The sequence below is a fragment of the Anolis carolinensis genome, chromosome 2, assembly GCF_035594765.1.
Source record: "Anolis carolinensis isolate JA03-04 chromosome 2, rAnoCar3.1.pri, whole genome shotgun sequence".
Taxonomy (NCBI): Eukaryota; Metazoa; Chordata; class Lepidosauria; order Squamata; family Dactyloidae; genus Anolis; species Anolis carolinensis.
The window spans coordinates 302,688,953-302,703,500 of NC_085842.1; the positions used below are offsets into that span (position 1 = coordinate 302,688,953).

The 14,548-nt window shown below is 38.4% G+C and overlaps 1 protein-coding gene across 2 annotated transcripts in view; it reads right to left on the bottom strand.

The window, feature by feature from the left end:
- Nucleotides 1-14,548, bottom strand: part of egflam (EGF like, fibronectin type III and laminin G domains) — a 151,006-nt gene that overhangs the window by 105,202 nt on the left and 31,256 nt on the right. The window lies entirely within an intron of this gene.

Sequence of the window (14,548 nt, forward strand, 5' to 3'; positions counted from 1 at the left end):
TGAAAGCCTTCGACAACACATTGTTATGCTGTATATTGTTATGAGGGTATATCATATATACAAAAGTCTTGCCCATTCTCTGCTGAAACCTGAGAATCAGACACAGGATTCTCCTGCAGATGCAACCAGCATCAGTGTTATTTTGAATGCCACTTTAGTTGCTGTGCTGAGATTAAAGCAACAAATCTGCCTGATTGCACCATAGGTTTCTGGATGATGTTGCACATTGGCTGTGAAAAAGGTATGCAACTATCAGCAATAAAATGTCGATAGGACAAGCTGGTTCCATATGGCATCCAATATAAATCTAAGCTGGATTTATGCAATTATACCTGAATATTCAACTGCACAACAATCCTCTAAATTAACTTTTAAGAGCATTTTTTTATTTCTTTGTTCATTCAGGTATTTATATCCTACAATACTACTTTAAATTAACTGTTAAGAACATTTTTCCACGTCTTGGTTCATTCAGCCATTTATATCCCACCTTTCCATGGCAAATGCACTACTAAGGTGGCATCATGAAAAGTAGTTTACAAAATACTTCCATGAAAGGGCATAAAACAAAACAAAAGGATAGATTTTAAAAATACAAATAATCTCTGCAGTTAAGAGATTGTTTTCCAAAAATAGGGCACAATTTAAACATTGCCTATTTCACAGCATTAAAACTTGATAGAACAGAAAGATCTTCCTAATGGAGAAAAGCCTTCAGCATCCAAGAACACCGGCACGAGAGGCAGGCCAACCCCTGTGTGGCAAATGTTTTTCTATTGTATGAATATTTAAAATCTATATTAAGTAGAGTGCAGTGTGGTTAATGCAATATGAGCTCGTAACAGAAAAAGGAGAAATGATTCTGGATGCTTTTGTAAGGCTTTAAAAACCTTCCATTTATTGTTTCAGGGAATCCATCTTAGGATAGGAAGGGAGATAAAGTGACAATATTGAGTTGGTTATCAGAGCCCCTAAAAGCTGTGTGGCTGTAAACTAGTATCCATTACTGGGATTAGAGCTTCATGGATGCTCTTTCTCAGACAGAAGAGAAAAAAAGAGATTAACTAACTTCTGCAATGTCTGCAAATAAGAAGGAACCAAATACTCTAGTTCAAAAAGAAAGCTACAGAAAGGTGAAAACAAAGAGCAGGCATCACCTAGACTTTTTTCCATCACTAATCACTTTACAAATGTTGATGCGTCTTTGCTCTCAGCATCTACAACAGCTAGAGGGTCATGCAGAAATAGTCTTTAACTGTGTACTGTTTTCAAAAAATTTGAAAATTTGGTGCATTAAATGGGCTGAGATTAATACAAGAGTCACATATTGGGGGGGACGGGGGACAGGAAAATTTACTTTGGAAAATCCTGGCCTATAAATCAATATTAGCACAATTTAGCAAAAAATACATTAAAATAATCTACAAATAGTATTATTATCTACTTAAATAACACAGAATTAACAGTGTAATGTCAATATTATGTTGGAGACATAGAAGACTGGAGTACCACATGAGGATAGTGTGTCCAAAAGCATTATTTTTTTCGTGTCAGGAGCAACCGGAGTTGCTTCTGGAGTGAGATAATTGGCCGTCTGCAAGGACGTTGCCCAGGGGATGCCTGGATGGTTTTTTTCCATGTTTTACCATCCTTGTGGGAGCTGGAGCTGATAGCGGGAGCTCATCCGCACTCTCCCCAGGTGGGATTCGAACCTGGCAGCTTTCAGGTTAGCAACCCAACCTTCAAGTCACGAGGCTTTTATCCCCTAGGCCACCGGAGGCTCCAAAAAGCATAAAAGGATGGAGTTCTTCCTTAGTAGTGCCCCACTAAAATAAATAGTAGGTGGAACATTTTGTTTTAGTGGGGCACTAATGCATAATTAGATATACCATAAGCCTCTATATTATACAAGGTATCTGTTCCAGGACGCTTCATGTGATACAGTTTTCATGTAATATGTGAGACACTTTTTTAGGGGAAAAACTTTTTTGGCCACATCCTTCCTCTGGCCAGCATGTTATTGAAAGCTAAAAGTACCATAATAGTAAAAATATTTTCCTTCCCTACTCATCTGCTGTCTTGTACAGGCTGCTGTCTTGCAGCCTGCTCATGTTGATTTCCCAAAAGCAGCCCCCTTCCTGGGTGCCAACTTTAATGGGAAGCCCAGCTGTTCAGCACCATAGGCATATCTCTGATGCAAAAGGAGTTTGCTTGCTTCCTTTGCTGAGAGAATTACAGCTGGGCTTCCATCACTTCCCTTGGCAGAAGAAGGAGACTAGCAACCAGACTTCCCTCTGGATTTGGTACCTGGGACCCCTTGCTGACTACACTTTCATCCATGGAAGGGGGGGGTCCTCACATATAATGTAAACTGTATAATGCAAACTCTTTAAATATGCAGGTCTACTGCAATTGGTAAAAATGCATACAAGCATGCTTTCATCAATAGGGAAATTGTGTTCAAAACATGTATGTTAGCAAAGGTACATAATTAAATGTTTACATAATGGGAAATGATCATGCATTTCCATATGGGAAGAAAGGATAATGTCATTCTAAAACCTGATATGAACATAGGATGAGATGAGAACATGTACATTTTGGAGAAATGCAATTAAGTTGAGACTGAGAGTTTTTCACATCATTATCAACTTTCTCACAGTTATTTTCTGTAACAGCATCTAAAGCCTTGTCAACATTAAGCCCATGGAGAAGATGGTGCAGCAATGCAATGTGGATATAATTCATACATGTGAACATAAAGATCGCCTTGCTGGAAAGATCTAAGATTCATTCCTGGCACCACTGTATTTATAGATTTGAAGGATACTAACAAAATGTTCTTATCCTCAGTGAGAAAGGGTGTTTAGATGCATGGAAACGTCCTAACAAAATGGCCAACTGCTGTGAGATTTTTCATATTTAGTGAGAAAAAATACTTTTGCATTTTATACATAATATGTGTTTATCTACACAAAAATGCAAGACCTTTGTGCAAATTATTTTTTTAAATCCAAAAGTATAAAAAGTCAATGGAAAATGCATAAAATGTCTTGTAATTTAACCCAATGGAAAGTAGACTTTTGGAGTTATAACTGAGAACAAAAGAAGCAAAATTCCAAATATGTATCCAGGGTGGTTCATTGGTTTGAATGTTGGATAAGGACATTGGGAGCCAAGAGTCTGAATTCCTGCTCAGCCAGTGTCCTACTGAGAGGTTTTGGACAAGTCATTCTCTCTCAGCTTCCGAGGAAGGAAAAAAGGCAAACATTCACTGAACACATTTTGCCAAGAAAACCCCGTGACTTTGGGTCACCATGAGTCAGAAAGGCATACAACAACAAAAACAGATGCTAAATAGATGTGTTTCATTTCAGAATTATGAGTCATAGCTGGGTGAAACCTTTCCACAGCAAATAAAGCAGCCTTCCCAAATCTGGGTGCCTTTGGGATATTTTAGATTTAAAATTCTAATCTGTTCCTATCAGCATGGAAAACTGTAATATGAGAAGGAACCCAAACTGGAGACTGCTATCCTCAAGCCAAAAAAAAGAAAAGAAAAAAGAATGCCAGCACCTTGGAGTCAACTGTAGAATAGATGCAGTTTGATACACTAACCCCAATGGCTCAATGCCATGGAATCATAGGAATTATAGTTTTATAAGGAGTTAAGTCTTCTCTTCCAAAGGTGCTGGTGCCACATCTAACTATGAATTCTAGGACTCTGTAGCATTGAGCCTTTGTGGCGCCAGTGGTGGCAAGCTGTATTTATTCTTATATGTAGATACACCCTTAGTTTAGTGTAGGGTCTCTTCTATTTTGACCATGGACTGTCCCTCAACAAGTACTCCACTCAAATGATGTTTGATATTGAAAGTAATCAGATTGTGAATTGCCTACAAAGAAATTACAAAGATTGCATTACTGTCAATACAAACAACTCAAAATGTATTAATCTTTCTCCTCATCTCAAAGGAGATTGAAAAATAGGATTCTACTGATTCTACTGAAATATAGCACATTGTGGAGAAATCATAAAGTTCTAACAACTCAGTTCCACACATGCAATCTTCAAGTCCTGTCAAATGAATAGGACTGCAATCGTAATTATTAATAATACACAAAATCTAGACATTATGCTATTAAGAAATACAGAAAAGCTCCAGTAGAGATTTATTAGAATCTCTCTGCTCTCATTTGACATTCTGAAAAGATAGACAGTAACGTCTATGCCTTAACATGCATTTCTGACACAGAAAATTGAGGCATTCTTCAGATCTGGACACAAATCTGCTGATTTGTGGAAAGCCCATTGCATTCAGAAGGGCTTAAGAGCTATTTGTTTTAGTGGGGCACTAATGCCTTAGAAAAGAAGAAAATGCTTAGAAAAGAAGAGAGACCAAAAAAAAAAAACTCCAGAAACAGATGTAGAAACTAGACAGCAAAATGACACCAAGCATGGTTTACTGGCAGGCATTAATATCTCTTATGATTTTGCAGCAGACCGCCTATTGCAACATTAGGAACTCTGTTAATATATTTTCCACCAGAAGTAAAAATTATGCAGGACAGAAGAGCCTGCTGAAGGCACTTTTACAAAATTTGCTATCAGTCTTCTGTGCTGACAAGTGATTATCTGATTTGGCCATTACATTGCTGATGTCTCAACAGTAGAACTATCGTCAATGCCCATCAGTTTTCAAGTGTGAATATAGTACAGAGGGAAAATATCCTGTGGCAACTTAAATTGTCATTTGATGGTTGAGTCAGCAAATTAAATCAAAAGGTCAGGGCAAGCCCTGGTCCAGGTATTTTCCCTGTCCTCTGATTCAGCCCCCTCACTTCCCTGTCCACACATCTCTATTTGTTGAAAGGGAACCCTATAAAATTAGAATTCAAAATAGCTTAGGGAGCTTCCATCCGTTGAGTGGAGTCATCACTTTGGGCATTTCCCTTCCAACACATGAAGGACAACAAAACCTTACAGTTGGGATGTAATGAATGGGGCTAGGTAAGTAAGTGTGACATCCCTCTCCTCTCCCTCATATGAGGAATATATTGGACATAACCTATTGGAAAATAGTTGCACCCAGTTTCTGGCAACTTTTGGCAAATGTGATACTCCATGAATATGTGGAGAACACCTTATGAAAACTACTAATCAAGAAAAGCATAACCTTGTTAGAAGTCAATTCTTTGAACAAGTGATATTCATAAGCATACATGTAATGGCACACAGATAACTCAGCTGTTAAACTTAAGGACCATGTCTTTGAATTGCCAAGGACAAAGACATGCCACTACAAAAATATATTTGGCTGGCAGATGATGGTTATTTCTTTAAAGTTGAAAATGTACTTGCATTTGCCCAAAACATATACACTCCCTTTAAAAACCTTTTAGTTTAAATATGCACTCATAGTTAAAAAATGAAGTCTTCTTTAAAAAATAACTTCTCTTGTTTACTCATAAGCATCTTGTATTAATTCACCATATAGGCACATTTCTTACTGAAGTTCAGTTACAGATAGGATATAGCTTTTCTGTGTTGAGTACATAGAGTATCATTCTTAATTAATACTCCATAGTCTTTAAGTATACTTGTGCTCACTGAGGTCTATAAGCATATTTCTATATTGAAGTCCAAACAGCAACCTGCATGCATCCACCTGCACTGAGGTCTGATGTAAACAGAATACAAAATGGAGTCCAGAGTCTGAACATGCTCAGTACAATAATATGTCTATAACCCTTTCCACACCAAAAAGGTCTGTCAAACTGGCAAATCAACGTACACATAGAATACTGGTTAGTAAATATACACATTAAAAAATAAATAAATAGTGAAAGGCTTGGGAGGTTGCTATTTCCAATGAGATAGGACTTGTGAAAGTACATACTAGAAAAGACATCCAACTTAAAGTCTTTCTAGAGAAACATAGTTGTTGAAATGTTAACTCCAGTGCAGACAACTGGAGAAACAGGTGAACCAAAGAATTGCATGTAATTGATATTACAAGTTTTGCACCACCATTGTCTCCAAAAATTGTCATGACACATTTTCATGCATGCAAACATGAGTCCCCCATTGGAATCTACTATCCTATCATTCACTGTCCTCGTCATCAAAATCATCACCATCATCATTATCATCATCATCTTTTATGCCTCCCTCAAATATTTGTTAAGCAATAGCAGTATAGTGTTTATTATGGAGTTCATGGCCTGTTTTGGTTTTTTTTAAAGGAAAATGTGGAAAGTGAAAGGCACTGCTTAATGGGATCAGCACATTGAAGGCACAATTTGAAAAATGTTTTCTTGGGAAAAAATTGCTTTGGTTGAACAACGTATAATTCCCTCATGTTTTGAAAGGACTGCTTGGGAAAGCATTTAACAACACAAGTGAGGAAAGTTTGTTTTGCTCTATGTAGTTCACAGCTTGGGAAACTTGATTTCCTATTTTTTCCTTTGTGGGACTATTTTTCCTCTTTAAATGGCATGCTCCAAGTTGTGGCTTGGTATGTCATGCTTAATGACATTACCAGGAATCATCCCAACCTTCCACATTTTAGCTCTTAAATTCCAGGATCTGAGATTCCCCTAATTTGGGAACACTAATTGGGCAACATAAATGGAGGACAGCTTATGGAGTGGACCTATTTTCAATTCTTTTTTTGTGTCCTGCTGGATTTGGAATACTTTCACCCTTTTCTGTTCCAATCTCATTCTATGTCTTTCAAGTCCATTTTTTCCTGTGTCTCTCTTTCACCCCCCACTGTTTCTCATTAACACCAAGATATTAGTCCTTCCTTCCTCTGTGCCTGGGTCCTATTTTTTAGTCTGTGACTGGAGTTCTGTGCAATAAATGTGTCTTTCCTGCTTCTCCTGCCTGCCATTACAGTCACTTGTTCCCTGAGAAAATGTGTTGAGAGACCATCTGGGATATGACTATGTGGATGAGGGCTGCAACAGAAAAGATTTATCACTGAATATCAGAAAATCCCTCATCCAAGCCTTTGGATGAAAACTAGGCGCCATCAAAACTGATCATTATGCTAGTAGGCACAGTCTAAGAAAAGCTTTTCTGAATTTTAGGACATGGCTATTCTTTCACATTTTTTTGGAGACTAGCCCAGAGGGGGAGTAAAGGATAGAATTCCAGGAGAGCAATAAAACAAGCCTTTAATTATCATAGCTGATGATAAGGCAAAACAGCCTAGGTACCCACATTTTGTGGGTCCACACCATGCAAATGGCCGTCGCAAAGCATGCCGTAGCAAACAAAGAATATATGTGTCTCGGCTTATCTAAAACTGACCAATGGCTGAGGGTCTTCCTCACCTTCCACACGTACTTGGCACAAGTGATGCCAATGACCTCGCTTGTTTACTCTGAGCTTTCTTCTTTCTCTGGAACTTCCTGAAGAAAGGCACCAGCCCACAGGAAGGGAGGGGCACAGGCCCCGTGTTGCACATACTACTTTAGTTCATACAACGTGCTTATATTATCTATATAAAGGCTATATGATATATGCAGAGGCAAAGCTATGTTAGGCAATAGTTTACTATTTTCTAGCTTATGGTCCCTACAATTTCATTTAGTTTTTTGAAGAAAATTTCTCCCAACTCCACATTGCTGCAGCCTTTAAAAAGTGTGGGCATCCAGATGTATAAACTACTTCTCATTGGTTGAAGTCCAAAAGTCACCACTCTTGGCTTAAAAACTCTTTTCATTACAAAAAAATTCTAGACTATAGAGCCGGCCAGAGATAGACAAAATACATACCATCCAATATTCCAGACATAAAAGCCAGGACTTGTTTGACCAAGCCACATTACAGTCAAGATAGTAAAAGTTATTAATAAAGAAAAACACATGTTTCATTGTATTTCTGTTTGACTGAGATATCATTGTATTTTTCTACTATCATAACTACCTATGGTATGGCCACTGGAGAGATTATGCATCTAGTAATTCCTGTTTTTACTGAACATTTACTGATTCTTAAAATTCAATTTGTGTTTTTTTTAAAAAAAATTACTTTACCTGTTGCTTTTAGGAGAATTCTGTCCCTGGAATCTGGCTAAAATATTTTTAAATTAGTACTGTTCCATTATCCAGGTGGAGGCCACTAGGGGTCATTAGAGAGAGAAGGATAGTCCATTTTAAAGGGGTTGAAGTAGTAAAACTGTTTCCCCTTGTTTTCCTGTTATTTCCCTCAGTCATGTCCCTGTCATGGAAACAACCCTTGTTTATGATGTAGGAAGTAGGGTGAGGAAATAACCAGCAAAAACAGGGGAAATGATTTTCCTCCTTCATTCCCCCCATAAAATGAACTATCCTTCTCTCTCTAGCACCTCCTAGTGGCCTCTGTTCAGATAATGGAACAGTACCTTAAAATTAAAATAAATAAACACTAAACGTCTCCAAGCGTTATAAATGTTACGGAGAAATGTTTTGCATTAAAAGATTGCCATTTTCGACAGTTTCCATATGGTATGGGGCATGCATAATATGATCTGATTGGCCTGTTGGAAACTCATCCTTTGTCTGGTTTTGGGAGGGATCAATCTTCTGTCATCCCACTTTTTCACTTGCTTTTGAAATGTTCCAGTTATTGTCTCCTCCTTCTACTTTCCCCTCTTTGCCCTCAATCTACTTCAGTTTCTGCAAACTGAATGAAAAATACAAACATAGTTTGCACTCAGTTAATTCAGCAGGAAGGAAGAGGATAGGAGGGAAAGAAATCTTGCCTTTCCCAATAGAATCAGGGCCCTTCCAGACAGGGCCCAAATGCAGGCCCTGTCGGACTTTTACTTCTGGTAAAAGAGGATTAATTTGGGACAAAGCAGGAAAACACTGCTTTATCCTGAATTAATTAGATACCCCATTAGACCCAGACCTTACTGAAAGACCCGAGTCTATGGGGTATGAGTTTCCATAGTGTCAGTCCACACAGCCCATATCTGTTGTTAGGGCTCCACGAGAACCTCTCCGGCATTTTGGCGCACATTTCTGTCATGTCTAGAAGCACCTTAAGGCAACTCCTGCTGCTTCTAACATGTGTGTTCTTCCTCATTGATAACATTTGCCTTCTTGACCACACCTTGATGTTGCTTAGCCACATGTATTCCAGGCTGTATCTACAGTGTCATATAATGCCATTTGGAACTACATTCATCATATGACACAGTTCCAAACAGCATTATATGGCAATGTAGATCCAGCCCCAGTTTTCATCTGTGACATGTTGTCAGATTTATTGTAACATCAGTAAAAAAATCTATAATATAGCTGTCATTTCCTCTGCTATGGCCTGAAATAGATTCCAGTAAATCTTGGAAAATGACTGTTTGCAGGATTCCGCTACGAAATGTTCCCCACCAGCATAGCCTCAGGCCATAACAGCTGGGGTTATATTCCCAAACAAGCAACATTTATATATTCTATGATCTGATTGAAGAAACAAATAGATGGCATAAAGTTGGCAAAATAAAAGGCTGGGGGCAGGGGAGCAAAGGAATCCAAAATAGGGAAAAGTGACATTTATGTTCTCAGCTGAATATGAATTTTACAAAAGGGTCTCCCAGACATTGCCATTTCAAAGTAAGGTGATGGCAGCCAGACAGCTGTGAAACACTGACTTAAAATGATAATTGCATAATTCCATTCTTAGAGCAGCTAGAAAATGTGGAACATGAAAATAGGCAGCACATACTTTAACTTTTCACATGGTGCCAAGCCCTTTAATTATATTGCTATATCTGAAATATTGTTTAATGGAAGTCTACAAATGTCATAAGGTGATGCAAGAATAATCCAACCTCAATTTTAAATCCACAAAGTGTCTCATCTTAAGAGTTGCTGAGAACTTGAGTCTTCAACAAATGAAACTATATCAAACTCTAAGAAAGCATCCATTTCAAACATCAAAGTACCATGGCTTGTGCTTTAATTAGTTCTTCACAATTCACACATTTTACTCCTTAATTAATTTGAGTCTCCTTTATGGAGAGAAAAAGCAGGGTATAAATAATAATAATTTCTCTTTTTTGAGTTAATTACATTATGGGGATTGGCAAAATTTAAAATACATTTTCACTGGCACAGACAACTAAAAGGCAGCTCTGTTTTACCATAAAATATTTGAGTAAACATTTTATGGCATGTCTTTGTCTCTTATATTTGGAAACAATGTATTGAACAACCACAGTGTTCTATTTTGAGAAAATATATACCGATCTACAAGAATTCCTAGTGTTCTTGAAACACATTAGATAGCAGGAGATTTCTTACAAACAGGTGCGAGCAATTTGAAATGTTTCTTTTCTTTTTTTGTAAATGAAGCATAATTAGCACTTGAATTTCATTCCAGCATTCTGTATCTTCCTAAAATATATATTTAAAGTTTGCATACTTTCCACAAGTTTGGCCTTTTTAATAATGCAGTTTCTAGCTGGGATTTTTCTCTGTTAATGTACAGTAATTTTCCCCCCTTGAAACAAATAATGGTTCCTTGAATGCACCTACTTCACAATAATTTACAAGAAGATAAACTGCCATTCACGTTCATATATTTTAGCACATTGATATTGTTTTTAACATGTTTTAAAATGGATTTATGCCAAGTGCTGTCTTGAAGGTTACACATATAAAATGAAGGCTGGGAACAGAACAGAACAAAATATTAAACACCAGCTAGCACCCCAGTCTCGTGAGGATCTCCTTGGCCAATTTATCACAATTTCGTTTTTATTCCCAGCCACCATCACAGTACTTTCCAATGTTACCCTCCACACTCATATGGCTATCTACGCACCTTGCCTTTAAGCAACATCTTCTCTTCTATCTTTGTCCTCCAGTGACCACAATGAATACTGAACTAGTATTTCAACCCCATAACCATAGATTTTCCATTTCAATTCATACACACACATTGTAGATAAAGGTCTGCTCCTAGATACTTCACTCCAGCCATCTCAGGTGGGATCTACACTGCCAAATAATACAGTTTGAACTGCATTATACACTCAGTGTAGATGCATTTAACGTAGATTAAACTGCATTATATGAGTCTACATTGCCCTATGATTCAGTCCAATGCAGGCAATCTGCATTATATGGCAGTGTTGATCCAGCCCAGCCCCCCCCCCCCCCCGGCCACCGCCACCCCAGTTTCCCTCTCAAAACATAGAAAATGCCTCCTTATTGTTCCTGGAGACTGACTGTATCCTTGTTCATTCAAAGAGCTTCAGAGAGGGGATATCAAATTATGCCTCTGTATCCAAATGTATCCATTTTCTCCATATGGATGTGAAAGACTGTATCTCACTATGTGAACCTATATAAACCTACCAGAAGCTTACTATTTACAGTGAAGGGCTTTATCTCAGTCCCACTATCTCCCTTGGTGAAGACACAAGACAGAAACTGCACATAAATGAAATGAGTAGATAAAAATAAACAAAATAAAGTTAAAATCAGAAAGGAAAAAAATGAAGACTGCGTTTCAAGTGGACTGACTCAGTCATGGAAGCCATGGCCCAAAGTTGAAAAAGTTAATAATACAGTCTCTTGGAGATCTCTCATTCCTCGGGTTCCCTGCACACAACAGCAACAAATGTGTAATGGCCATTAAGGAAGGGACATCAAATGTCTCTTTTGCAGAATCAACATCCCCTACAAAATGCATTTTTTAAATTTATTTATTTACAGTATTTATATTCTGTCCTTCTCACCCCGAAGGGGACTCAGGGCGGATCACATTGTACACATATAAGGCAAACATTCAATGCCATATAACATAGAACAGAGACAGACGCAGAGGCAATTTAAACCTTCTCCTGCCTCCTTTACTCAAGGCCATTTAATAATTTTGGAAAGTTGATTATTGTGGTTAGGTAATCCGTCAGTAAGACATACAAGAAGGCATCCTATGTGAACTTCGGGGCATCTTCTAGAGATCCAAGCAATTTATGTAGCCTTTGTGTGTATATATAGCCAAATTCTGTCTTGCCATCTTCCATCCACCTCCAGCCATGGAATGATAAGATTTATTTTCTAACTGTAGAGGTGGGAAGAAGTTCTTTCTGGCAGAGCTTTATTCCCCCCCCGTCCCCCCCCCCCCGCCCTGGTTTTTGTAAGATCTTGGCCAGTGACTCACATAATCCATGGATACTCAAGTAATCTTTGCAGCAAAGCAGAAATCTGAAACCAGGTCTTCCAAATTCATATAGACAATTCTACTTGCTGTGCCACACTCCTAAAGTAGTTTTAGGAGTCCCCAGTGGCGCAGCAGATTAAACCACTGAGCTGCTGAACTTGCTAACCAAAAGGTTGCTGGTTCAAATCCGGGGAGCAGGGTGAGTTCCCACTGTTTGCCCCAGCTTCTGCCAAACTAGCAGTGTGAAAACATGCAAATGTGAGTAGTGGGAAGATAATGGTGCTCCATGCAGTCTGCCGGCCACATGACCTTGGAAGTGTCTATGACTAGATTTCCCTTAATGTTAGGGGAAAACCTTTACCTAAAGAAGTAGGGAAAGGGGGCAAAATTCATGTTTACCTTAAGTGGCCATCTTACACAGGATTTTACAGGAAGAAAGTTGAAATCATGTATTTGAGCAAATTGGTATCAGATTTTCAGATCTAGAAAGAATTGTCTCCGGCAATCAAAGCACCAAAGTCTACTGTATGAATAAATCTTTTAAGCTCCATTTTCTAGAAGAGTTCAGAGAAGATTAACAGAGTTCTTCATGGCTGACAGAAAGAAGTCTTAGCAGGCATGACAAGTAGTTCTATAGGGCTCCATAGAGCAGTATTTTTCTGACATGAATTCATCATAGAAAATATATTGCTTCATTCAGTGCCTCTGGTCCTATAAAGGCCTTTTATTGTGAGAGAATTTACAAGGAGCTCAATAAGAGAAGAGACTTCATGTTCCACAGCAAGGAAACTGCTCTAGTGCCGAGAGGTTTGGATCTCCACTGCAAACTGGTTCAAGACTGATTGGAAAAGTTACTTCCTCGACATTAACTTCCAGAATCCACCATGCTCTGAAATGTTAACATATGAATGCCATTCCTTTAGTGAGTATAGCATTAAATAATGAATTACATCAACATACCAAGGGTCACAGAAGAAAAACAATGAAATAATTGGAGTTTTCAAAAACATAGCTGTGTTAGTTTGTGTCAGCTTTGACCATGACTACACTTTAAAGCCATCACTGAAATTTAACTTATCACCCTAACATCAAACTCACGTGTCTTGCTATTGCTATTTATAAATCACCCTCTCGTTGGTATAAATGTCTGCCCATAGAGGCTTCATTCCCTGCATCTAATGAAGAAGGCAGAGTTTATGAAAGCTTTTGCTATAAACTTCTTTCTCCCAGTTGTCCCAAAGCCGCTACAAGATTCCTTCACATATGAAATAATTGCTTATTGCACCACTATACCTCCAATGCAATGCATTTAAATGAAAATCTGTTTAGCTATGAATCATCATGTTTGAGCAGTGATGGACTAAAGAGGCGAAGATTGCAATATGAACCATCCTTCTTCAGCAGGGGTGGGCAACTCTGGCAGGTCCAACCAGATTCTAATTACGTTGACATTTAAAAGTGCCTCGTTTCAGTTTTGTGAAAAAGGAAATTGAGACATGAGATAGAGATATAAATGTTATATCTTTCTTTAGATTTTGTATGAAATGCTCCATAAGGCCAGAATTCCACAGCAATGAAGTGTTAATGGCTAGAAGTACCGAATGTATTACAAAGTCTGACTTCCCATGAGAAAATTGAGCTGTGCAGCAAAACATACATTTGACTTCCAGGACCAAAGTTCACAATGGCCCTTCAGCATGCATAATACATCTAATGTTGTTTATGGTTGAATCCATGGAAATTTACTACCAATTTAAGTGGTTTTCTCTCTACATCACTCTAAAGCAGGCCTGCACAACCTGCATCCCTCCAGCTGTTTTGGCCTCCAGCTCCCAGGATTACTGGTCATTGGACAAGCTGGGTAGGGCTTCTGGGAGCTGGAGGCCAAAACAGCTGGAGGACCACAGATTGTGCAGGCCCGCTCTAGAGAAATGCTGTAGTACCTCTGATCTGTGAACTGCATGTAGCTCACAAACTTTGTTTTTTGACCCCCAAATCCCACCTGGACTCCACTTAAATTTCTCCCAACCAGTCTGAAAACAGTTTAAAGTTCAGGGTTATTTTCAGATGATTTCTTGGAGTGGGGAAGGAATTACCAGCTGCCCCCAAATTAACCACCAAGGCTGCCATTTATATAAACTACTCAAGTGATAACTCCACATACACACGCACAACTAAAAATAGCAAAAATAATGCAAATCAGATGTAATGCAGTGTCATTTCTGATGAGCGTGAATGTGCTAGCGTGGAGCAAAAATGGTTTTTCATTCACTCTACATTTGGCCAGACTTGCTCTACAGGAGACAAGGCTAACAAATCTAGAATTGGTATCAAAAATCCCACAATTAGCTGCTTAGGATCAAGATTAGGTTTGCCAAGAAGAAT